This window comes from Phyllobates terribilis, unplaced genomic scaffold (genome assembly GCF_046119375.1).
Source record: "Phyllobates terribilis strain yellow unplaced genomic scaffold, ASM4611937v1 Scaffold_3__8_contigs__length_932513732, whole genome shotgun sequence".
Classification (NCBI taxonomy): Eukaryota; Metazoa; Chordata; class Amphibia; order Anura; family Dendrobatidae; genus Phyllobates; species Phyllobates terribilis.
In genome coordinates this window covers 803,712,744-803,739,226 of record NW_027362763.1, presented here as the reverse complement: position 1 = coordinate 803,739,226, position 26,483 = coordinate 803,712,744, and positions in this window count along the sequence as shown.

Here is a 26,483-nt window from a genome sequence, read left to right as displayed (position 1 = left end):
CTATGTGGCTGCTCTGAACTGGAGATCTTCGTGGGACACTCGTGGACTACTATGGAGGGGTAAGGATAAGGTTGTGGTTTATTATTTTATATCTTATTACAGGAGATCGATGGCTTCGGGGAATTAGGTGTCTAGGTGAGTATAGTTGTAGTTTTTTATTTTTTACTATATTTTAGGTGGCGATCGGCGGGGACAGGTAATGTATGAACTAATTTATTGTAGGTAACCACTGGCCACCAATGACATGTATTTAACATTTATTGGGGACACAGTAGGGCAATTTATATAGCAGGATCAGGCTCATGGGAACTACTGCTCCCATCGAGCTGATCCTGCTGGCACGAGTGGACAGGGGACAGACATAGGCCGATGGGAGTAGTAGTGTCACATCGGCCTATGTCTGCCTGCACGCACAGACACCGCGCACACCCGCACAAACATCGCACAGACACCCCGCACACACACGCAGACATCGCACAGACACATCGCACAGACACCGCACACACCTGCACACACTCGCAGACATCTCACAGACACCACACACACTCGCAGACATCTCACAGACACCGCACACACTCGCAGACATCTCACAGACACCGCACACACTCGCAGACACACGCACAGACACCCGCACACACCAATCATGATGGGTCTGGGAGGTGAGGCTGACCTGTGCGGCCGTGGGAAAGTTCATGTGAGTTCATGCAGTCAAGCATGAACTCACATGAACCCTCTGAGGACACCGCGGCGACTTCAAATGAACAGCTGATCGGCATCACCTGATACCTCAGCTGTTCATTTGAAATAACCGGCGGGAAAGTGCAGCACAGAACGGGAAACCCGGCGGTGAAGTCTTTTCACTGCCGGCTTCCCCGCCCGGGTCCTTCGCTCTTTGGTGCTGCGCTCCCCGCCCGGTCATAATTTACGATTGGGATTGGAGGTGGCGAGGGGAGCGGAGGATCGGGGTGGGAGGCTGCGGGGAAGCAGTATGGGGCTGTGTGATTGTTTAAAAGCCGGCGGCTTTTTACCGCGCGCCGGCTTTTAAACAATCAGGAGAATTCTCCCCCGCTGGGATGGCATTCTGATGACAGGCTGGATCGCGCTGCCATCCAACTTGTCATCCTTCAGAGACAATGCAGAGCTCAGGCATTATGGGAACTTCCGATTCCGGTATTCGATATTGTAAAAGTATCGGAATTAAGTATCGGAATTCCGATACCGCGAATATCGGCCGATACCCGATATTTCAGTATCGGAATGCTCAACACTAGTCAGGACAACTAGGGTTAGCGCCAGGACAACTAGGGTTAGCGCCAGGACAACTAGGGTTAGCGCCAGGACAACTAGGGCTAGCGCCAGGACAACTAGGGTTAGCGCCAGGACAACTAGGGTTAGCGCCAGGACAACTAGGGTTAGCGCCAGGACAACTAGGGTTAGCGCCAGGACAACTAGGGTTAGCGCCAGGACAACTAGAGTTAGCGCCAGGACAACTAGGGTTAGCCCCAGGACAACTAGGGTTAGCGCCAGGACAACTAGGGTTAGCGCCAGGACAACTAGGGTTAGCGCCAGGACAACTAGGGTTAGCGCCAGGACAACTAGGGTTAGCGCCAGGACAACTAGGGTTAGCGCCAGGACAACTAGGGTTAGCGCCAGGACAACTAGGGTTAGCGCCAGGACAACTAGGGTTAGCGTCAGGACAACTAGGGTTAGCGTCAGGACAACTAGGGTTAGCGTCAGGACAATTGGGTTAGCGTCAGGACAACTAGGGTTAGCGTCAGGACAACTAGGGTTAGCGTCAGGACAACTAGGGTTAGAGTCAGGACAACTAGGGTTAGCGTCAGGACAACTAGGGTTAGCGTCAGGACAACTAGGGTTAGCGTCAGGACAACTAGGGTTAACATCAGGACAACTAGGGTTAGCGTCAGGACAACTAGGGTTAGCGTCAGGACAACTAGGGTTAGCGTCAGGACAACTAGGGTTAGCGTCAGGACAACTAGGGTTAGCGTCAGGACAACTAGGGTTAGCGTCAGGACAACTAGGGTTAGCGTCAGGACTAGTGTTGAGCGATACCTTCCGATATCAGGAAATATCGTATCGGATTGGATCGGGCCGATACCCAAAAAGTATCGGATATCGCCGATTCCGATACCGGAAACCAATGCAAGTCAATGGGACACAAATATCGGAATGGAAATAAACCCTTTCTTTCCTTGTAGGTTAATTCTACATGAAGTAAAACAACTAAGAATAATGTAGAATGACATGAAAAGCCGGCAATTCAGCAGCGGCATACACCTGTACCCGACAATTTACAACAGAAAGAATAGAGCTTCACACATAGATTAGATAGATAGAACCATGTCAGTCACATATATATGAAGTACAGTGACAGTGTTGCTTACAGAACTTGTCATTTAGTGTAAAGGATTTATTTAAAAAAATATTAGTGTTTTCATGCACCGTCTCTTTAAAAAAGTCGGCCGGCAATTCAGCATCTGTACCCGACAATTTATAACAGACAGAATAGAGCTTCACACATAGATAAGATAGATAGAAACATGTCAGTCACATATCTATGAAGTACAGTGACAGTGTTGCTTACTGTACTTGTCATTTAGTGTAAAGGATTTATTTAAAAAAATATTAGTGTTTTCATGCACCGTCTCTTTAAGAAAGCCGGCCGGCAATTCAGCAGCGGTACCCGACAATTTATAACAGACAGAATAGAGCTTCACACATAGATTAGATACATAGAAACATGTCAGTCACATATATATGAAGTACAGTGATAGTGTTGGTTACTGTACTTGTCATTTAGTGTTAAAATAAAGGATTTATTTAAAAAAAGATTGGCGTGGGGTTCCCCTTAATTTTAGGCTCTAGCGGAAGTTAAGCAGACAGCTGGGGCAAATGTTTGAAGCCTGGGAAGGGGGTAATACCCACGGAGCTTCCCAGGCTACTAATATCAGCCCCCAGCTGAATACCTAGCCTTTACTAGCTATTAAAATGGGGGAACCCTCCAAAAAAAATAACGTGGGGTCCCCCCTAATTTAATAGCTAGCAAAGGCTAGGCAGACAGCTGGGGGCTGATTTTAATAGCCCAGGAAGGGTGCCATGAATATTGGCCCCCTCCCAGGCTAGAAACACCAGCCGTCAGCCGCCCCAGAAATGGCGCATCCATAGGATGCGCCAATTCTGGCACTTAGCCTCGCTCTTCCCACTGCCCTGTAGCGGTGGCAGTGGGGTAATAGGGCTGGGGTTGATGTCAGCTTATAATGCCAGCTGACATCAAGCCCAGATTAGTAATGGAGAGGCGTCTATAAGACACCCCCATTACTAACCCCATAGTCAAAGTTAAAGAAAAACACAAACACCCAGAATAAAGTCCTTTAATTGAAATAAACACACAATTCTTTATTGTTCTAAATTAAACCATACTTACAGTCACGCCCATTCCAGCTGAAGCCAACGATCTCCTGCAATAAAAGAAAAATAATAAAGCAACATCATCCTTACCTTTCCATGGTTCCCACGACAGCTTCAGCTCTGCTACATCGAGATGACAGGCTGGACCGCAGCAGAACGCTGCCATCCAGCCTGTCATCCCGCGGACACTGAGAAGCGCAGGCATGCTTGCGCTCCTCAGTGTCTGGCTGTGACGGCATAAAGATGAGCCGAGGTCATGTCCAATGAACTCAGCTCACCTCATGCACGTCACTGACAGCGTGGGAAAATTCTCACGCTGAAGCGCTGAGTGCAGGAGAATTTTCCCACGCTGTCAGTGACGTGCATGAGGTGAGCTGAGTTCATTGGACATGACCTCACCTCATGCACGTCACTGACAGCGTGGGAATATTCTCCTGCACTCAGCGCTTCAGCGTGAGAATTTTCCCACGCTGTCAGTGACGTGCATGAGGTGGGCTGAGTTCATTGGACATGACCTCGGCTCATCTTTATGCCGTCACAGCCAGACACTGAGGAGTGCAAGTATGCCTGCGCTTCTCAGTGTCTGCGGGATGACAGGCTGGATGGCAGCGTTCTGCTGCGGTCCAGCCTGTCATCTCGATGTAGCAGAGCTGAAGCTGTCGTGGGAGCCATGGAAAGGTAAGGATGAGGTTGCTTTATTATTTTACTTTTATTGCAGGAGATCGTTGGCTTCAGCTGGAATGGGCGTGATGGTAAGTATGGTTTAATTTAGAACAATAAAGAATTGTGTGTTTATTTCAATTAAAGGACTTTATTCTGGGTGTTGTGTTTTTTTAAATACTTTACTAGAAATTCATGGTGGTCATGTCTAATATTGGCGTGACCCCATGAATTTCGGGCTTAGGGCCAGCTGATAATGCCAAGCTGGCCTTAACCCCTTTATTACCCAGTGAGCCACCGCACCAGGGCCCTGGATGAGTTGGGTACAGCGCCAGAAGATGGCGCTTCTATGGACGCGCCATTTTCTGGGGCGGCTGCGGACTGCAATTTGCAGCGGGGGTGGCCCAGAAAGCTTGGGTCTCCCTGCGCTGCGGATTCCAGCCCCCAGCTGCCTAGTTGTACCTGGCTGGGCACAAAAATAGGGCGAAGCCCCACGCATTTTTTTTTAAAATTATTTCATGAAATTCATGGAATAATTAAGAAAAAAAGGGCTTCCCTATATGTTGTGTCCAACCAGGTACAAATAGGCAGCTGGTGGTTGGGGGCAGCCCGTTCCTGCCTGCTGTACCTGGCTGGACACAAATATAGTGCGAAGCCCCACGTCAATTTTTTTTTAATTCTTTCATGAAATAATTTTTTTCAAAAGGGCTTCCCTATATTGTTGTGTCCAGCCAGGTACAAATAGGCAGCTGGTGGTTGGGGGCAGCCCGTTCCTGCCTGCTGTACCTGGCTGGACACAAATATAGGGCGAAGCCCCACATCATTTTTTTTTTAAATAAATCCTTTATTTTAACACTAAATGACATTTGAGGAGTTAATAAAGATGCAGTCCCTAAATTATTATTTATTTTTTAATTAATTTTTCCCAAAACTTTTGACGTGGGCTTCGCCATATTTTTGTATGCCAGCCAGGTACAGCATCCAGCTTCTATGAACGCGCCATTTTCCGGGATGGCTGCGGACTGCAATTTTCAGCGGGGGGGGGGGCAGAAAGCTTGGGCCTCCCTGCGCTGCAGATTCCATCCCCCAGCTGCCTAGTTGTACCTAGCTGGACACAAAAATAGGGAGAAGCCCCACGTCAATTTTTTTTTAATTATTTCAGGAAATTCGTGAAATAATTAAAAAAAATTGATGTGGGGCTTCGCCCTATATTTGTGTCCAGTCAGGTACAACAGGCAGGAACGGGCTGCCCCCAACCACCAGCAGCCTATTTGTACCTAGCCGGACACAACAGTATAGGGAAACCCTTTTTTTCTTAATTATTCCATGAATTTCATGAATTTAAAAAAAAAATACGTGGAGCTTCGCCCTATTTTTGTGTCCAGCCAGGTACCACTAGGCAGCTGGGGGCTGGAATCTGCAGCGCAGGGAGGCCCAAGCTTTCTGGGCCCCACCCGCTGCAAATTGCAGTCCGCAGCCGCCCCGGAAAATGGCGCGTTCATAGAAGCGCCATCTTCTGGCGCTGTACCCAACTCATCCAGGGCCCTGGTGCGGTGGCTCACTGGGTAATAAATGGGTTAAGGCCAGCTTGGCATTATCAGCTGGCCCTAAGCCCGAAATTCATGGGGTCACGCCAATATTAGACATGACCACCATGAATTTCTAGTAAAGTATTTAAAAAAAACACAAACACCCAGAAAAAAGTCCTTTAATTGAAATAAACACACAATTCTTTATTGTTCTAAATTAAACCATACTTACAGTCACGCCCATTCCAGCTGAAGCCAACGATCTCCTGCAATAAAAGTAAAATAATAAAGCAACATCATCCTTACCTTTCCATGGTTCCCACGACAGCTTCAGCTCTGCTACATCGAGATGACAGGCTGGACCGCAGCAGAACGCTGCCATCCAGCCTGTCATCCCGCAGACACTGAGAAGCGCAGGCATGCTTGCGCTCCTCAGTGTCTGGCTGTGACGGCATAAAGATGAGCCGAGGTCATGTCCAATGAACTCAGCTCACTTCATGTACGTCACTGACAGCATGGGAGAATTCTCACGCTGAAGCGGTGAGTGCAGGAGAATTTTCCCACGCTGTCAGTGACGTGCATGAGGTGAGCTGAGTTCATTGGACATGACCTCACCTCATGTATGTTACTGACAGCGTGGGAGAATTCTCACGCTGAAGCGCTGAGTGCAGGAGAATTTTCCCACGGTGTCAGTGACGTGCATGAGGTGAGCTGAGTTCATTGGACATGACCTCGGCTCATCTTTATGCCGTCACAGCCTGACACTGAGGAGCGCAAGCATGCCTGCACTTCTCAGTGTCTGCGAGATGACAGGCTGGATGGCAGCGTTCTGCTGCGGTCCAGCCTGTCATCTCGATGTAGCAGAGCTGAAGCTGTCGTGGGAACCATTGAAAGGTAAGGATGATGTTGCTTTATTATTTTTCTTTTATTGAAGGAGATCGTTGGCTTCAGCTGGAATGGGCGTGACTGTAAGTATGGTTTAATTTAGAACAATAAAGAATTGTGTCTTTATTTCAATTAAAGGACTTTTTTCTGGGTGTTTGTGTTTTTTTTAAATACTTTACTAGAAATTCATGGCGGTCAGATAATGCCAAGCTGGCCTTAACCCCTTTATTACCCAGTGAGCCACCACACCAGGGCCCTGGATGAGTTGGGTACAGCGCCAGAAGATGGCGCTTCTATGAACGCGCCATTTTCCGGGGCAGCTGCGGACTGCAATTTGCAGCGGGTGGGGCCCAGAAAGCTTGGGCCTCCCTGCGCTGCAGATTCCAGCCCCCAGCTGCCTAGTGGTACCTGGCTGGACACAAAAATAGGGCGAAGCCCCACGTATTTTTTTTTAAAATTATTTCATGAAATTCATGGAATAATTAAGAAAAAAAGGGCTTCCCTATATTGTTGTGTCCGGCTAGGTACAAATAGGCAGCTGGTGGTTGGGGGCAGCCCGTTCCTGCCTGCTGTACCTGACTGGACACAAATATAGGGCGAAGCCCCACATAATTTTTTTTTAATTATTTCATGAACTTCCTGAAGTAATTAAAAAAAAATTGACGTGGGGCTTTGCACTATATTTGTGTCCAGCCAGGTACAGCAGGCAGGAACGGGCTGCCCCCAACCACCAGCAGCATATTTGTACCTGGTTGGACACAACAATATAGGGAAGCCCTTTTTTTCTTAATTATTCCATGAATTTCATGAAATAATTAAAAAAAAAAAAACGTGGAGCTTCTCCCTATTTTTGTGTCCAGCCAGGTACAACTAGGCAGCTGGGGGATGGAATCTGCAGCGCAGGGAGGCCCAAGCTTTCTGAACCCCCTCCCCCGCTGAAAATTGCAGTCTGCAGCCGCCCCGGAAAATGGCGCGTTCATAGAAGCTGGATGCTGTACCTGGCTGGCATACAAAAATATGGCGAAGCCCACGTCAAAAGTTTTGGGAAAAATTTATTAAAAAATAAATAATAATTTAGGGACTGCATCTTTATTAACTCCTCAAATGTCATTTAGTGTTAAAATAAAGGATTTATTTAAAAAAAAAATGGCGTGGGATACCCCAGAATTTTAGTCTCTAGCGGAGGTTAAGCAGACGGCTGGGGCAGATGTTTGAAGCCTGGGAAGGGGGTAAAACCCACGGAGCTTCCCAGGCTACTAATATCAGCCCCCAGCTGAATACCTAGCCTTTACTAGCTATTAAAATGGGGGACCCCCCCAAAAAATGACGTGGGGTCCCCCCTATTTTAATAGCTAGCAAAGGCTAGGCAGACAGCTGGGGGCTGATATTAATAGCCCAGGAAGGGTGCCATGAATAATGGCCCCCTCCCAGGCTAGAAACACCAGCCGTCAGCCACCCCAGAAATGGCGCATCCATATGATGCGCCAATTCTGGCACTTAGCCTCGCTCTTCCACACTGCCCTGGTGCGGTGGCAGGGGGTAATAGTGGTGGGGTTCATGTCAGCGCCAGCTGCCATGAAGCCCAGGTTAGTAATGATGTGCGTCTATAAGACACCCCCATTACTGACCTACAAAGTGTTAAAAAGAAAAAACACACTACACCCAGAAAAAAATAATTTATTTGAAATAAAACACACAATTTTATTTAATTCTTAGTTTACTAAAAATAATAGTTACCTGTCCACGTTCCTGCGCTGATCTCCCATGCACAGCTGTCACATCTGGAGATGGTGACAGCTGTGCATGGCTGCTGTAAGCTCACACTGCCGGGAACACGTCCGCTCACGGCAGCGGGAGCCACTGACTGAGGTCACCGGAGTGCATTCAGGCAGCGCAGCTCCGGAGACCTCCTTTACGGCAGTGCTGTACCGTGGGAATTTCTCACGATACAGCAGGGCCGTAAAGGAGCTAACCAGAGCAGCGCTGCCTGAACTCCGGCGAACCCTTACGGCCCCGTCATTCTAGCGGCGGCAGCGGTTCAGAGCGGTCACATTCTATGTGGCTGCTCTGAACTGGAGATCTTCGTGGGACACTCGTGGACTACTACGGAGGGGTAAGGATAAAGTTGTGGTTTATTATTTTATATCTTATTACAGGAGATCGATGGCTTGGGGGAATTAGGTGTCTAGGTGAGTATAGTTGTAGTATTTTATTTTTACTTTATTTTAGGTGGCGATCGGCGGGGACAGGTAATGTATGAACTAATTTATTGTAGGTAACCACTGGCCACCAATGACATGTATTTAACATTTACTGGGGACACAGTAGGGCAATTTATATAGCAGGATCAGGCTGATGGGAACTACGGCTCCCATCGAGCTGATCCTGCTGGCACGAGTGGACAGGGGACAGACATAGGCCGATGGGAGTAGTAGTGTCACATCGGCCTATGTCTGCCTGCACGCACAGACACCGCGCACACCCGCACAAACATCGCACAGACACCCCGCACACACACGCAGACATCGCACAGACACATCGCACAGACACCGCGCACACCCGCACACACTCGCAGACACCGCACACACTCGCAGACATCTCACAGACACCGCACACACTCGCAGACACACGCACAGACACCCGCACACACCAATCATGACGGGTCTGGGAGGTGAGGCTGACCTGTGCGGCCGTGGGAAAGTTCATGTGAGTTCATGCAGTCAAGCATGAACTCACATGAACCCTCTGAGGACACCGCGGCGACTTCAAATGAACAGCTGATCGGCATCACCTGATACCTCAGCTGTTCATTTGAAATAACCGGCGGGAAAGCGCAGCACAGAACGGGAAAGCCGGCGGTGAAGTCTTTTCACTGCCGGCTTCCCCACCCGGGTCCTTCGCTCCTTGGTGCTGCGCTCCCCGCCCGGTCCTAATTTACGATTGGGATTGGAGGTGGCGAGGGGAGCGGAGGATCGGGGTGGGAGGCTGCGGGGAAGCACTATGGGGCTGTGTGATTGTTTAAAAGCCGGCGGCTTTTTACCGCGCGCCGGCTTTTAAACAATCAGGAGAATTCTCCCCCGCTGGGATGGCATTCTGATGACAGGCTGGATCGCGCTGCCATCCAACTTGTCATCCTTCAGAGACAATGCAGAGCTCAGGCATTATGGGAACTTCCGATTCCGGTATTCGATATTGTAAAAGTATCGGAATTAAGTATCGGAATTCCGATACCGCGAATATCGGCCGATACCCGATATTTCAGTATCGGAATGCTCAACACTAGTCAGGACAACTAGGGCTGGCGCCAGGACAACTAGGGCTGGCGCCAGGACAACTAGGGCGAGCGCCAGGACAACTAGGGCGAGCGCCAGGACAACTAGGGCGAGCGTCATGACAACTAGGGCGAGCGTCATGACAACTAGGGCGAGCGTCAGGACAACTAGGGCGAGCGTCAGGACAACTAGGGCGAGCGTCAGGACAACTAGGGCGAGCGTCAGGACAACTAGGGTTAGCGTCAGGACAACTAGGGTTAGCGTCAGGACAACTAGGGTTAGCGTCAGGACAACTAGGGTTAGCGTCAGGACAACTAGGGGTAGCGTCAGGACAACTAGGGTTAGCGTCAGGACAACTAGGGTTAGCGTCAGGACAACTAGGGTTAGCGTCAGGACAACTAGGGTTAGCGTCAGGACAACTAGGGTTAGCGTCAGGACGACTAGGGTTAGCGTTAGGACGACTAGGGTTAGCGTTAGGACAACTAGGGTTAGCGTTAGGACGACTAGGGTTAGCGTTAGAACGACTAGGGTTAGCGTTAGGACGAGTAGAGTTAGCGCTAGGACGACTAGAGTTAGCGCTAGGACGACTAGAGTTAATGTTAGGACGAATATGGTTAGCACAAGGACGACTAGGGTTAGAGCTAGAATAACTAGGGTTAGCGTTAGGACGACTAGGGTTAGCACAAGGACGACTAGGGTTAGCGTTAGTATGGCAAGGGAAACCATTAGGATAACTAGGGTTAGCGTTAAGATGACTGGGTTAGAGTTAGGGTGACTGGGTTAGTGCTAGGACGACTAGGGTTAGTATTAATATTGCTCGTGTTAGCATTAGGATGACTAGGGTTAGCGTTAGGACGACTAGCGATAGTGTTAGGGTGACTAGGGTTAGCATTAGTACGACTAGGGTTAGCGTTAAGACGACTAGGGTTAGCGTTAAGACGACTAGGTTTAGCACCAGGACGACTAGGGTTAGCGTTAAGATGACTAGGGCTAGCACTAGAATGACTAGGGTTAGCGCTAGGACGACTAGGGTTAGAGTTAGGACGAGTGGGTTAACGTTAGGATGACTGGGTTAGAGTTAGGATGACTGGGTTAGAGTTAGGATGACTGGGTTAGCGCTACGACGACTAGGGTTAGCGCTAGGACGACTAGGGTTAGCATTAACACGGCTCGTGTTAGCGTTAGGACGTCTAGGGTTAGCACTAGGACGACTAGGGTTAGCGTTAGGACGTCTAGGGACAGCGTTAGGGTGACTAGGGTTAGCATTAGGACGACTAGGTTTAGCGTTAAGATGACTAGGTTTAGCGCTAAGATGACTAGGGTTAGCATTAGAACAACTAAGCTTAGCGTTAGGATGACTGGGGTTAGCGCTAGGACGACTGGGGTAAGCATTAGGACGACTAAGGTTAGAGTTAGAATGACTAGGGTTAGCGCTAGGGCGACTAGAATTGGAGTTAGGATGACTAGGGTTATCGTTAGGACAACAAGGGTTAGCGCTAAGATGACTAGGATTAGCGTTAGAACGACTAAGGTTTGCATTAGGACGACTGGGTTTAGCGCTAAGACGACTAAGGTTAGCGTTAGGACCACTAGGGTTATCGCTAGGGCGACTAAGGTTAGCATTAGGATGACTAGGGTTAGAGTTAGAACAACTAGGGTTAGTGCTAGGCAGACTAGGTTTAGCACTATGACAACTAGGGTTCCCGTTAGGACGACTAGGATTAGCGCTAGGGCGACTAGGGTTAGCATTAGGACGACTATTGTTAGCGCTAGGACATCTAGGGTTAGCGCTAGGATGACTAGGGTTAGCGTTAGGACGACTAGGGTTAACGTTAGGACGACTAGGGTTAACGTTAGGACGACTAGGGTTAACGTTAGGACGACTAGGGTTAGTACTATGGCGACTAGGGTAAGGGGAAGAACGACTAGGTTAGAGTTAGGACGACTGGGTTAGCGCTAGGACGACTAGGGTTAACGCTAGGATGACTAATTTTAGGGTTAGGACGACTAGGGTTAGCGCTATGGCGACTAGGGTAAGCGGAAGGACGACTATGGTGAGAGTTAGCACGACTGGGTTAGCACTAGGATGACTAGGGTTAGCGCTAGGACGACTAGGGATAGCCATAGGGTGACTAGAGTTAGCATTAGTACGACTAGGGTAAGCGTTAAGATGACTAGGGTCAGCTCTAGGACGACTGGGGTAAGCATTAGGATGACTAGGGTTAGAGTAAGGTTGACTAGGGTTAGCGCTAGGACGACTAGGATTGGAGTTAGGACAACTAGGGTTAGCGTTAGGACGACTAAGGTTAGCACTAGGACGACTAGGGTTAGCGTTATTATGACTAGTGTTAGCGCTTGGATGACTTGGGTTAGCGCTAGGACGACTATCGTTAACGCTATGGCGACAAGGGTTAGACTTAGGACGACTAGGGTTAGCACTAGGATGATTAGGGTTAGCGTTAGGACGACTAGGATTAGCGCAAGGACGACTAGGGTTAGCGCAAGGATTTCTAGAGTTAGCGTTAGGACGACCAGGGTTAGCGCTAGGACGACTATGGTTAGCATTAGGACGACTAAGGTTAGAGTTAGAATGACTAGGGTTAGCGCTAGGGCGACTAGGATTGGAGTTAGGATGACTAGGGTTAGCGGTAGGATGACTAGGGTTAGCACTAGGACGACTAGGGTTTGCGCTAGGACGACTAGGGTTTGCACTAGGGCGACTAGGGTTTGCGCTAGGGCGACTAGGGTTTGCGCTAGGGCGACTAGGGTTTGCGCTAGGGCGACTAGGGTTTGCGCTAGGGCGACTAGGGTTAGAGTTAGGACGATTAGCGTTAGCGCTAGAATAACTAGGGTTAGCATTAGGACGACTTGGTTTAGCTCAAGGATGACTACGGTTAGCGCTATGACTTCTAGGGTTAGCGTTAGGATGACTATAGTTAGCGTTAGAACGACTAAGGTTAGCGTTAGGATGACTGAGGTTAGCGCTAGGACGACTAGGGCTAGCTTTAGGGCGACTAGGGTTATCGCTAGGGTGACTAGGGTTAGCAATTGGATGACTAGGGTTAGAGTTAGGACGACTATGGTTAGTGCTAGGACGACTAGGGTTAACGCCAGGATGACTAGAGTTAGCGTTAGGATGACTAGGATTAGCACGGATTCAACTATGGTTAGCATTAGGACGACTAGGGTTAGCGCTAGGACGACTAGTGTTATCGTTTAGACGACTAGGGTTAGCGCTTGGATGACTAGGGTTAGTGTTAGGATGACTAGGGTTACCGTTAGGGCGACGAGGTTTAACACTAGGACGACTAGCGTTAGCGCTAGGACAACTAGGGTTAGCGATAGGACAACTAGGGTTAACGTAAGGATGACTAGGGTTAGCACTAGGACGACTAGGGTAGCATTAGAACGACTAGGGTTAGCGTTAGGGTGACTAGGGTTAGCATTAGAACGATTAGGGTTATCGTTAGGACAACAAGGGTTAGCGCTAAGATGACTAGGATTAGCGTTAGAACGACTAAGATTTGCATTAGGACGACTAGGTTTAGCGCTAGGACGACTAAGGTTAGCGTTAGGACCACTAGGGTTATCGCTAGGGCGACAAAGGTTAGCATTAGGATGACTAGGGTTAGAGTTAGGACAACTAGGGTTAGTGCTAGGTAGACTAGGTTTAGCACTATGACAACTAGGGTTGGCTTTAGGACGACTAGGATTAGCGCTAGGACGACTAGGGTTAGCATTAGGACGACTAGGGTTAGCACTATGGCGACTAGGGTAAGGGGAAGGACGACTATGGTGAGAGTTAGGACGACTGGGTTAGCGCTAGGACGACTAGGGTTAGCGCTAGGATGACTAATTTTAGGGTTAGGACGACTAGGGTTAGCGCTATGGCGACTAGGGTAAGGGGAAGGACGACTATGGTGAGAGTTAGCACGACTGGGTTAGCGCTAGGACGACTAGGGTTAGCGTTAATACGGCTAGTGTTAGCGTTAGGACAACCAGGGTTAGCACTAGGACAACTAGGGTTAGCGTTAGGACGATGAGGGTTAGCGCTAGGATGACTGGGGTTAGCCCTAGGACGACTGGGGTTAGCGTTAGGACGACTAGGGTTAGAGGTAGGATGACTAGGGTTAGAGTTAGGACGACTAAGGTCAGCACTAGGATAACTAAGGTTAGTGCTAGGATGACAGGGTTAGCGTTAGGACGACTAGGGTTAACGCTAGGACTACAAGGTTTAGCGCTAAGGCGACTAGGGTTAGAGGTAGGATGACTAGGGTTAGAGTTAGGACGACTAGGTTAGCGCTAGGACAACTAGCGTTAGAGTTAGGACGACTGGGTTAGTGTTAGGATGACTAGGGTTAGAGTTAGGATTACTGGGTTAGTGCTAGGACGACTATGGTTAGCGCTAGGACGACTAGGGTTAGCGCTAGGACGACTAAGGTTAGCATTAATATGGCTCGTGTTAGTGTTAGGACGACTAGGGCTAGCACTAGGACGACTAGAGTTAACATTAGGACGACTAGGGATAGCGATAGGGTGACTAGAGTTAGCATTAGTACGACTAGGGTTAGCGTTAAGATGACTAGGGTAAGCGCTAGGATGACTTGCGTCAGCTCTAGGACGACTGGGGTAAGCATTAGGATGACTAGGGTTAGAGTAAGGTTGACTAGGGTTAGCGCTAGGATGACTAGGATTGGAGTTAGGACAACTAGGGTTAGCGTTAGGACGAATAAGGTTAGCACTAGGACGACTAGGGTTAGCGTTATTATGACTAGTGTTAGCGCTTGGATGACTTGGGTTAGCGCTAGGACGACTATCGTTAACGCTATGGCGACAAGGGTTAGCACTAGGACGATTAGGGTTAGCGTTAGGACGACTAGGATTAGCGCAAGGACGACTAGGGTTAGCGCTAGGATTTCTAGAGTTAGCGTTAGGACCACCAGGGTTAGCGCTAGATTGACTAGGGTTAGCATTATGATGACTAGGGTTAGCGCTAGGACGACTATGGTTAGCATTAGGACGACTAGGGTTAGCGCTAGAATGACTAGGGTTAGCGTTAGGACGACTAGGGTTAGCGCTAGGGCGACTATGGTTAGCGTTAGGAAGATTAGGGTTAGAGTTAACACGACTATGGTTAGTGCTAGGACGACTAGGGTTAACGCTAGGATGACTAGAGTTAGCGTTAGGATGACTATGATTAGCGCAGGTACAACTAGGGTTAGCATTAGGACGACTAGGATTAGTACTAGGACGAAGAGGGCTATGGTTTGGACGACTAGGGTTAGCGTTAGGATGGCTAGGGTTAATATTAGGATGACTAGGGTTAGAGTTAGTACGACTAGGGTTAGCGCTAGCATGACTAGGGTTAGCATTAGGATGACTAGGGTTAATGTTAGGATGACTAGGGTTAGCACCAGGATAACTAGGGGTTTTGTTAGGACGACTAGGTTTAGCGCTAGGACGACTAGGGTTAGCGTTAAGACGACTAGGGAAAGCATTAGGACGACTAGGGTTATCGTTTAGATGACTAGGGTTAGCGCTAGGATGACTAGGGTTAGTGTTAGGATGACTAGGGTTACCATTAGGGCGACTAGGTTTAGCACTATGATGACTAGGGTTAGCGCTTTGGCGACTAGGGTTAGACTTAGGACGACCCGGGTTAGCGCTAGGACGACTAGGGTTAGCGTTAGGACGACTAGGTTTAACATAAGGATGACTAAGGTTAGCACTAGGATGACTAGGGTTAGCATTAGAACGACTAGGGTTAGCATTAGGGTGACAAGGGTTATCATTAGGATGAATAGGGTTATCGTTAGGACGACAAGGATTTGCACTAAGTTGACTAGGGTTAGCGTTAGGACAACTAGGGTTCGAGTTAGGACGACTATCTTTAGCGCTAGGGCGACTAGGGTTAGAGTTAGGACGACTCGGGTTAGCGCTAGGACGACTAGCGTGAGCGTTAGGACGACTAGGGTTAAGGTAAATATGACTAGGATTAGCATTAGCATGACTAGGATTAGCATTAGAACGACTAGGATTAGCATTAGAACGACTAGGGTTAGCATTAGGACGACTAGGGTTAGCATTAGGACGACTAGGGTTAGCATTAGGACGACTAGGGTTAGCATTAGGACGACTAGGGTTAGCGCTAAGACGACTAGGGTTAGCATTAGGACGACTAGGGTTAGCGCTAAGATGACTAGGGTTAGCATTAGAATGACTTAGGTTAGTGTTAGGATGACTGGGGATAGAGCTAGGATGACTAGGGTTAGCGCTAGGATGACAGGGGTTAGCGCTAGGACGACTAGGGTTAGCATTAGGACGACTAGGGTTAGCATTAGGACGACTAGGGTTAGCATTAGGATGACTAGGGTTAGCGCTAAGACGACTAGGGTTAGTGTTAGGATGACTGGGGATAGAGCTAGGATGACTAGGGTTAGCATTAGGATGACTATGGTCAGAGTTATAACCACTAGGGTTAGTTCTAGGAAGACTAGGGTTAGCGCTACGACGAGTAGGGTTGACGTTAGGATGAATAGGATTCGCGTTGGGACGACTAGTGTTAGCACTAGGACAATTAGGGTTATCGCTAGGATGATTAGGGTTAGCGCTAGGACGACAGGGGTTAGCACTAGGACAATTAGGGTTATCGCTAGGATGATTAGGGTTAGCGCTAGGACGACAGGGGTTAGCGCTAGGATGACAGGGGTTAGCGCTAGGACGACTAGGGTTAACGTAAGGACGACTACGGTTAGCGCTAGGACGACAGGGGTTAGCGCTAGGACGACAGGGGTTAGTGTTAGGACAACTAGTGTTACCACTAGGATGACTAGAGTTAGCGTTAGGGCGACTAGGGTTAGCGTTAGGGCGAGTAGGGTTAGCGTTAGGGCGACTAGGGTTAGCGTTAGGACGACTAGGGTTAGCGTTAGGACGACTAGGGTTAGCGTTAGGACGACTAGGGTTCGCGTTAGGACGACTAGGGTTCGCGTTAGGACGACTAGGGTTCGCGTTAGGACGACTAGGGTTCGCGTTAGGACGACTAGGGTTCGCGTTAGGACGACTAGGGTTCGCGTTAGGACGACTAGGGTTCGCGTTAGGACGACGAGGGTTCGCGTTAGGACGACGAGGGTTCGCGTTAGGACGACGAGGGTTCGCGTTAGGACGACGAGGGTTCGCGTTAGGACGACGAGGGTTAGCGCTAGGACGACAGGGGTTAGAGTTAGGACGACTAGGGTTAGAGTTAGGACGACTAGGGTTAGAGTTAGGACGACTAGGGTTAGAGTTAGGACAACTAGTGTTACCACTAGGATGACTAGAGTTAGCGTTAGGGCGAATAGGGGTAGCGCTATGGTGACTAGGGTAAGCGGAAGGACATCTAGGTTTAGAGTTAGGACGACTGGGTTAGCGCTAGGACGACTAGGGTTAGCGTTAATACGGAGAGTGTTAGCATTAGAATGACTAGGGTTAGCATTATGGTGACTAGGGTTAGCATTAGGACGACTAGGGTCATCGTTAGCACGACAAGGGTTAGCGCTAAGACGACTAGGGTTAGCTTTAGAACGACTAAGGTAATCGTTAGGATGAGTGGGGTTAGCGCTAGGACGACTTGGGTTAGCATTAGGACGACTAGGGTTAGAGTTAGGACAACTAGGGTTAGTGCTAGGAAGACTAGGGTAAGCGTTACGACGACTAGGGTTGGCATTAGGACGACTACGATTAGCGCTAAGACGACTGGAGTTAGCGTTAGGATGACTAGTGCTAGCGTTAGGACGACTAGGGTTAGCGCTACGGCGACTAGGGTAAGCGGTAGGACGACTAGGGTAAGATTTAGGACGACTGGATTAGTGCTAGGACGACTAGGGTTAGCGCTAGGACGGCTAGTGTTAGCGTTAGGAAGAATAAGGTTAGCACTTAGAACGACTAGGGTTAGTGTTAGGATGACGAGGGTTAGCGCTAGGATGACTGGGGTTAGCGCTAGGATGACTGGGGTTAGCGTTTTGATGACTAGGGTTAGAGTTAGGTCGACTAGGGTTAGTGCTAGGACAACTAGGGTTACCGCTAGGACGACTAGGATTGGAGTTAGGACAACTAGGGTTAGCGTTAGGATGACTAAGGTTAGCACTAGGACGACTAGAGTTAGCGCTAGGACGACTAGGGTTAGCACTAGGGCGACAAGGGTTAGACTTAGCATGACTAGGGTTAGCGCTAGGATGACTAGGTTTAACGTTATGACGACTAGGGTTAGCATTAGGACGACTAGGATTAGCTCTAGGACGACTAGGGTTAGCGTTAGGGCAACTAGGGTTAGCGCTAGGACGATTAGGGTTAGCATTTGGACGACTAGGGTTAGCGCTAGGGTGACTAGGGTTAGCGCTAGGGCGACTAGGGTTAGATTTAGGATGACTAGGGTCAGAGTTAGGACGACTAGGGTTAATGCTAGGACGTCTAGGGTTAGTGCTATGACAACTAGTGTTAGCGCTATGATGACTATGGTTAGCAGTAGGACGACTAGGGTTAAAGTTAGGACGACTAGGGTTAGCGCTTGGACGACTAGAGGTAGCGCTAGGACGACTAGGGTTAGCTCTATGGTGACTAGGGTTAGCGCTAGGATGACTAGGGTTAGAGTTAGGACGACTAGCGTTAGCTGTAGGCCAAATAGGGTTAGCGTTAGAATGACTAGGGTTAGAGATAGGATGACTAGGGTTTGCATTAGGACGACTGGGGATAACATTAGGAAGACTAGGGTTAGCGCTAGGACGACTAGGGTTAGCATTAGGACGACTAGGGTTAGCATTAGGACGACTAGGGTTAGATGATTGTGGATGAGGATGAGGAAAAAGCCAATATGCTAAATGATTTTTTTTCAACCGTATTTACACAAGAAAATCGCATGACAGAAAACATGATTAGTGATAACAAAAATTCTCCACTAAATGTCACTTACGTAACCCAGCAGAAAGTACGGCAGTGTCTAAAAATCACTAAAGTTGACAAACCCCCGGGCCCGGATGGGATACACCCGCGAGTTTTGCAGTAATTAAGCAACGTCATAGATAGACCATTATTTTTAATCTTTAAAGATTCCATAATAGCAGGGTCTGTACCACAGGACTGGCGTATAGCAAATGTGGTGCCAATATTCAAAAAGGGGACAAAAACCAAACTTGGAAATTATAGGCCAGTAAGCTTAACCTCTACTGTGGGTAAAATCCTGGAGGGTTTCCTAAGAGATGCTATAATAGAGTATCTGAAGAAGAATAACCTCATGACCCAATATCAACATGGGTTTACGAGGGATCGTTCCTGTCAAACTAATCTGATCAGTTTTGATGAGGAGGCAAGTTCTGGACTGGACCAAGGAAATGCAGTGGATGTTGTGTATATGGACTTTTCAAAAGCTTTTGATACGGTTCCACACAAAAGGTTGATACATAAAATGAGAACAATGGGGATAGGGGAAAATATATGTATGTGGGTTGAGAATTGGCTCAGTGATAGGAAACAAAGGGTGATTATTAATGGAAAACACTCAGACTGGGTCTCCGTTAACAGTGGGGTACCACAGGGGTCAGTATTGGGCCCCCTTCTTTTTAACATATTTATTAATGACCTTATAGGGGGCATACAGTGTAATATTTCAATATTTGCAAATGACACTAAACTCTGCAGGGTAATCAATACAGAGGAGTACAATATTATATTACAGGAGGATCTATGTAAACTAGAAGCTTGGGCTGATAAATGGCAAATGAGCTTTAATGGGGATAAATGTAAGGTAATGCACTTGGGCAGGGGAAATAAAATGTGTAATTATATGCTTAATTGTAAAACACTGGGCAAAACTGTAACTGAAAAAGACCTGGGTGTATTGGTGGACGTCAAGCTCACGTTTAGTGGCCAGTGTCAGGCAGCTGCTGCAAAGGCGAATAAAATAATGGGATGCATTAAAAGAGGCATAGATGCTCATGAGGAGAACATAATTTTACCTCTATACAAGTCATTAGTGCGACCACACTTAGAATACTGTGTACAGTTCTGGTCTCCGGTGTATAAGAAAGACATAGCTGAACTAGAGAGGGTGCAGAAAAGAGCGACCAAGGTTATTAGAGGACTGGGGGGTCTGTAATACCAAGACAGGTTATTACACTTGAGGTTATTTACTGTGGAAAAAAGAAGGCTTAGGGGTGATCTTATTACTATGTACAAGTATTTGAGGGGACAGTACAAAGACCTTTCTACTGATCTTTTTACTCTGAGGCCTGAGATGGGGACAAGGGGGCATCTTCTACGTCTGGAGGAAAGAAGGTTTAATCATAAACACAGACGGGCTTATTTACTGTAAGAGCAATGAGACTATGAAACTCTCTGCCGCATGATGTTGTAATGAGTGATTCACTGTTAAAATTTAAGAAGGAGCATGGATGCCTTTCTTGAAAAGTATAATATTACAGGTTATAAATACTAGATTCCTTGATAAGGCGTTGATCCAGGGAACTAGTCTGATTGTCGTATGGAGCAGGGAAGGAATTTTTTTCCCCAATGTGGAGCTTAGTGTTTGCCACATGGTTTTTTTTGCCTTCCTCTGGATCAACATGTTAGGCTATGGGTTGAACTAGATAGACTTAGTCTTCCTTCAACCTTAAAACTATGTTACTATGTTACTAGAGTTAGGACGACTAGGGTTAGCGCTAGGTCGACTAGGGTTAGAGGTAGGATGACTCGGTTTAGCGCTAGAACGACTAGGGTTAGCGTTAAGACGACTAGGGTTAACGTAAGGATGACTAGGGTTAGCACTAGGACGACTAGGGTTAGCATTAGAACGACTAGGGTTAGCATTAGGGTGACTAGGGTTAGCATTAGGGCGACTAGGGTTAGCATTAGGGCGACTAGGGTTAGCATTAGGACGACAAGGGTTAGCGCTAAGCTGACTAGGGTTAGCTTTAGAACGACTAAGGTTAGCATTAGGACGACTGGGGATAGCGCTAGGATGACTAGGGCTAGTATTAGGACGACTAGGGTTATCGCTAGGGCGTCTATGGTTAGCATTAGGACAACTAGGGTTAAAGTTAGGACAATTAGGGTTAGTAGTAGGAAGACTAGGGTTAGCGCTACGATGACTAGGGTTGGCGTTAGGACGACTAGGATTAGCGCTAGGACGACTAGGGTTAGCGTTAGGATGACTAGTGTTAGGGCTAGGACGACTAGGGTTAGCGTTAGGACAACTAGGGTTAGCGCTATGGCGACTAGGGTAAGCGGTAGGACAACTAGTGTTAACGCTAGGATGACTGAGCTAGCGCTAGGGCGACTAGGGTTAGCGCTAATACGACTAGGGTTAGCATTAATACGGCTAGCGTTAGCGTTAGGACGACTAAGGTTAGCACTAGGACGACTAGGGTTAGCTTTAGGATGACTAGGGTTAGCGTTAGGGTGACTAGGGTTAGCATTAGTACGACTAGGGTTAGCGTTAGGACGAAGATGGTTAGCGCTAGGACAACTGGGGTTAGAGCTAGGACGACTGGGGTTAGAGCTAGGACGACTAGGGTTAGAACTAGGACGACTAGGGTTAGCGCTAGGATGACTAGGGTTAACGCTAGGATGACTAGGATGGTAGTTAGGACAACTAGGGTTAGCGTTAGGACTAGAGATGAGCGGTGTTCGACTCGAACTGTTCTCCAATCTCAAATTCGAGCCGTTTTGGGCGGTGTTCGAGCCGTTCGGTGAACACGAACAATTTGAAAAAAATTTGGCTGTTATGTTCGATAACTGTTCGTGCACCAAAATCATAACTGGATTTTTTCTCAGTAATGCTGAAAATTAATGCTAATACGCAGTTTGAGAGTACCGTGGGGCGGGGGGAGGGGCAGGGGATGGATCTCTGCATAAATAATGAAGATCTCCAACTTTTTTTCTCTTTCCCGCATTTACAGTGCGGAGGTGCAATGTCAGCCTATCAGCAAGTGCACACACAGAGCGAAGTGCATTTTTTCACAAATATTTGGGCTTCGGCTTGTAGCAGTGTGTGGGACTTGTTCTATTAGTCCATCTATACTAACCTCCTCCAGGTTGCAAATTAATAACAATTTTTAGCTGAATATTGCCCGGAAAATAATATTGGGCATAGTAGCAGTGTGTGGTACTCATTGTATTAGGCCATCTATACCAAGCTCCACCAGTTTTGAAATTAATAATAATTTTTAGCTGCATCTTGCCTGTAAACTAATTTTGGGCATATTAGCAGTGTGTGGTACTCATTCTATTAGGCCATCTATACTAAGCTCCACCAGCTTTGAAATTAATAATAATTTTTAGCTGCATCTTGCCTGGAAAATAATTTTGGGCATAGTAGCAGTGTGTGGTACTCGTTGTATTAGGCCATCTATACCAAGCTCCACCACCAGCTTTGAAATGAATAATAATTTTTAGCTGCATCTAGCCCTAAAAATTTTGCTTCTTACCAATAGTGGTACAATAGAAATATGGAACGCGCTCCTGGCTAACAAAAATATACGCTTCATAACAAGAAACACCAGCCTAGAGCACTGCATTAATAAGATGGCATCATCGTCTCTCCCGTCTACGCCGGCTAGCATTCCTGTGCCTAAAACACAATGTATGGGTCCGCGCTAGCCACGATGCTGAGGGGTCTAAAGCTGCTGTTAATGCTTTATCACAATTCAATTGGCAGATTTTCACAGAGCTCCTCCACAATGCCAACCCATCGGGCAACAGTTGCCCACCCTCCCTATGTGATCTAGTGGCGAATAGTTGATGCCATTAATCAGAGCGTCAGTTGCCCCGTCGCATACGGTAAGGCATGGGAAGAGTGGACACAACTAGTAGCAGGCAGACAGGTTGACCAATGTGAACAAGCCAGATTACAAGTCACCATAGAATTTCTCCACCAGCTAATGATGAAGGGCATATCAGGGGCGTCAGCGCAGCGGTGTCTGACCAGAGTAGCATTTCACTTCCAACTACTGAATTGGGGAGATGTGACAAAGAGATTCTTCAGACAATCCATAAAAGGGTGGAAAAGGGGTCAGCCAAGTCAGGAGTGTAGACGTCCCGTACCGTGTCACTAAAACTGATTTCTCACATCATATCCCTAACACCATTAACATGACACTCACAATTTGAAGCAACACTACTGTCTACTGCATTTGTGATCGCCTTCTTCGGGGCACTATGCATAAGCGAATTAGTCCCTCAATCCAAAAATAACACCAGTGGAGGCTTATTACACCAGGACGTAGTCATACCCAAAATGCAATACGTCTACGCATACGCAAATCGAAAACTGTTCCAGCGGGCAGGGGCACTTGGGTACTTCTACAACCCACAAACAGTACACTGAGTCGGGTAACAATAGTAAAAACATAAATAACCATCAGATCACAAAGTAATTTCTTCCTATCACACATTGATGGAACGCCATTATCAAGATACCAGTTCCAAGCTATATTTAATAAATGCATAACATCGGCAGGGAACCACCCCAAAAATTACGGGACTTATTATCCTAACGTGGTTTGTTTCTTTTACAGGTGACGATAAGCCAACAGTGTGGGTGATAGGCCACTCGCATATATATTGGGCACAAAAAGGGACGAAAGTCCGCCCAGGCGGGAGGAAATTAGAGTTTCATAACACATATTTCAACTGGAGAGGTATTAGAGGCCTGCTATGGCCACAGGTTCTAATGGAGGTAATCACGGTAGGGAGAGAGGCAAGAGGTCCGGTCATCTTAGTTATACAGGCCAGGGGAAATTACCTAGGTCATCACAAGAGCGCATAACTAATGGCAATAATGAAACTAGACACTGAGCGCTTCAGAGAATTTTTCACAAAACTAACTATAGTATGGTCAGAGATTGTGCCGATAGCGGTATGGCAAGGTGCGCGAGAAATCACGGCCATCGAACGGACAAGGTGGGTAATAAATATTCGGATTGCAAAATTTAGAAGAGACAGAGGCGGTGTAGTGATACAACACTGACAACTGGAAGGAGATAAAGCAGGCCTCATACGGCGTTCACTTAATGGATATTGGACTGGACATATTCCTGTCATTACTGCAGGATGGAGTGGAGCAAGCATTAAGAGTGATGGATGGGGGTCAGAGTCCTGCATATGAGTACGCAGGATCCCCCGTGGCCTGGAAATAGAAAGGACATGTTGGAGAGTTACACTTGTTGGCCAATTTGCCGGTGTGGAGACCCAGGGCATGCTGCAACAGGCTGAATTATTTTAGAAATAAAATGCCTTTCTAATGGAATGAGTATAAAGAGTTAATAAAGCTGTGACCGATCCTCACCCATCCAGTTGTAAGAGTTACATTATTGTATTGTCAAGAAAAGGGGGGAGGGGGGCGGTAAGTGGGCTGAACGTCTGGGTTTGGTTGGGGGTCCCCACAGTCTGCCTAGGCTAGATGCATTTAAAAATTCTTATTAGATACACAGGCGGTGCAGCTTGCTTCACAGCTGGGCTACTACGCACAAAGTATTGCCTAGGCTAGATGCAGTTAAAAATTCTACGCTGACTAGCAGACACTGAAGCTTTGGAGCAGACCTCTGAGTAAACAGCTCTTCAGACTCAACCATCTGTGTTACCCCAAGCCATAGTGTATGTAGTTTCTTACAGTTAAAAGGGGCGGAGAGCGACCAAACCCACCTGGAATTGACAATGCCAATGTCACATAAAACACAGCAAGGGGACTCCAAAAAGAGTCTCCATTTTTACCAAAAATTGTGGCAGAGACATCATTTAAGTGACATCAATTGCCCCAGAGTTGCTTAAAACGGTTGGTGAGGTGATTTTACCAAATACTCAAGCTTTTAGTCTCCCCAGGATGACATAGGGGTAGAAAAGTCCTTGCGGATCCATGATTTTTTCATCTTTATGAACGCGAGTCTGTCTACATTCTCAGTGGACAGCCGCATGCGCTTATCTGTCAGCACACCACCAGCAGCGCTGAACACACGTTCAGAGAGAACGCTGGCTGCAGGGCATGACAAGATCTCCAAGGCGTGAGTGGCGAGCTCCGGCCATTTTTCCAGATTGGAAGCCCAAAATGAGCAAGGGTCCAATGACACAGTCATAGCTTCGATGTTCACTTGGAAATACTCCTGTACCATCCTCTCTAGGCGTTGACTATGTATCAGACTTCTTGTATCCTGTGGCCTTACAAAGGATGGTCTAAAAATGTGGTGAAACGATTCCACAAAATTGCTGTTACCAGCAGATACTGTGTTACTGTTACGGTTTGAGTGATGAAGACTCGACAGTCCCACGGTTTGCAAGTTAGAACTGTGAGATTCACTACGTGCACCACTGGTGTTTTGTGGAAAAGCACATGTAAGATTCTGCAACAGCCTCTGCTGATACTCCTGCATGCGTGAATCCCTTTCTATGACAGGAATTATTTTGGCAAATTTACTTTTGTACCGGGGATCTAAGAGTGTGGCAACCCAGTATTCGGGATTACTTCGAATTCTGACAATCCGAGGGTCATGTTGCAGGTAGTGCAGCAAGAAGGCACTCATGTGTCTTGCGCATCCAGGAGGACCAAGTCCTTGTTGTGCTGGTAGTGAGGTAAGAAACATGCTTCCTTCCTCGGCCCTCTCCCCCCAACCTCGCACAACAGAAATGTGATCAAGGTCTCCATCATCTGATGAGTCTTCCATGCCCATCGCCAGTTCGTCCTCCACTTCTTCCTCGGCTCCTGCACCTTCCTCAACAGTTTGTCTGCTGCCATGCACCCTGGTTAATCCCTCTCCCCCACCCTCCCATGCCTGCCGCCTTGGTGCTGCCGACTGTCTGGACCTTGGAGATGTTATCCCTTCCGCATACGACTCCTCCTCTACTTCCTCCACCTCCTCTTGTCCCACCACCTGACTCTGAATTCTGTTTAACGTGTGCTCCAGCATGTAAATCACCAGAATAGTCATGCTGATAATGGCATCGTCGTCAGCACTAATCATCTTCGTCGCCATTTCAAAACTGTGCAGAAGGGTGTGTGGCGCCCCTGAGGGTTCAGTCGCCACAGAGGTACTGCATCTCACCCAGAGGAGTGGTATCTCACCCTCAGGTAAGGAAGGAGTATGACTCGGCACCCTAACACCTGCATCCAACACATACCCGCAGTGGGGGTAGGGCGAGATTGCTCCTAAGGGAGAGCATAGTCCCAGGTCCCGAGCTGGTGGGAGGGTCCTATGTAGTGGGTGTGGGTGGAGAAAGCAGCTTAGGGGAGCACATGACAGGGAGAGTATAAATAGGAAGCCATCTTAGAAAGAGCATGCCAGTCAGAATAGAAGTGACAGTAGCAGAGGCTCAGCATGAGCTCTGCTCCGGAGGTGGGCCTAGCCTGGGAGGCCCAGGACTGAAGGAGAGAAGAGAGGAGTGGGAGCAGGAAGGCACCAGGAACCGAAGGGACCCTAGGGGTACAGGCCATGCAGAAGGCCACCCGTACTCCCGCTGCTGCAAGGAGGTAGAGGGGTCAGGCCACATAAGGGGAACCGGATCCTCAGCTAGCGGAGAAACAGCAAGGCTCAACTAGAAACCGGAGGCTGCAGTATTTCATGTACTGCAGGCCAAAGTCCACACCAGTCTCACTAAGAAGGTAGCCACATAGGACCTAGGGGACGAAACACACGTCGCCCGCCAAGGCTCGTGGATACCGGATAGAAGTGTCACTGTGTGTGAGGTGCAGGGA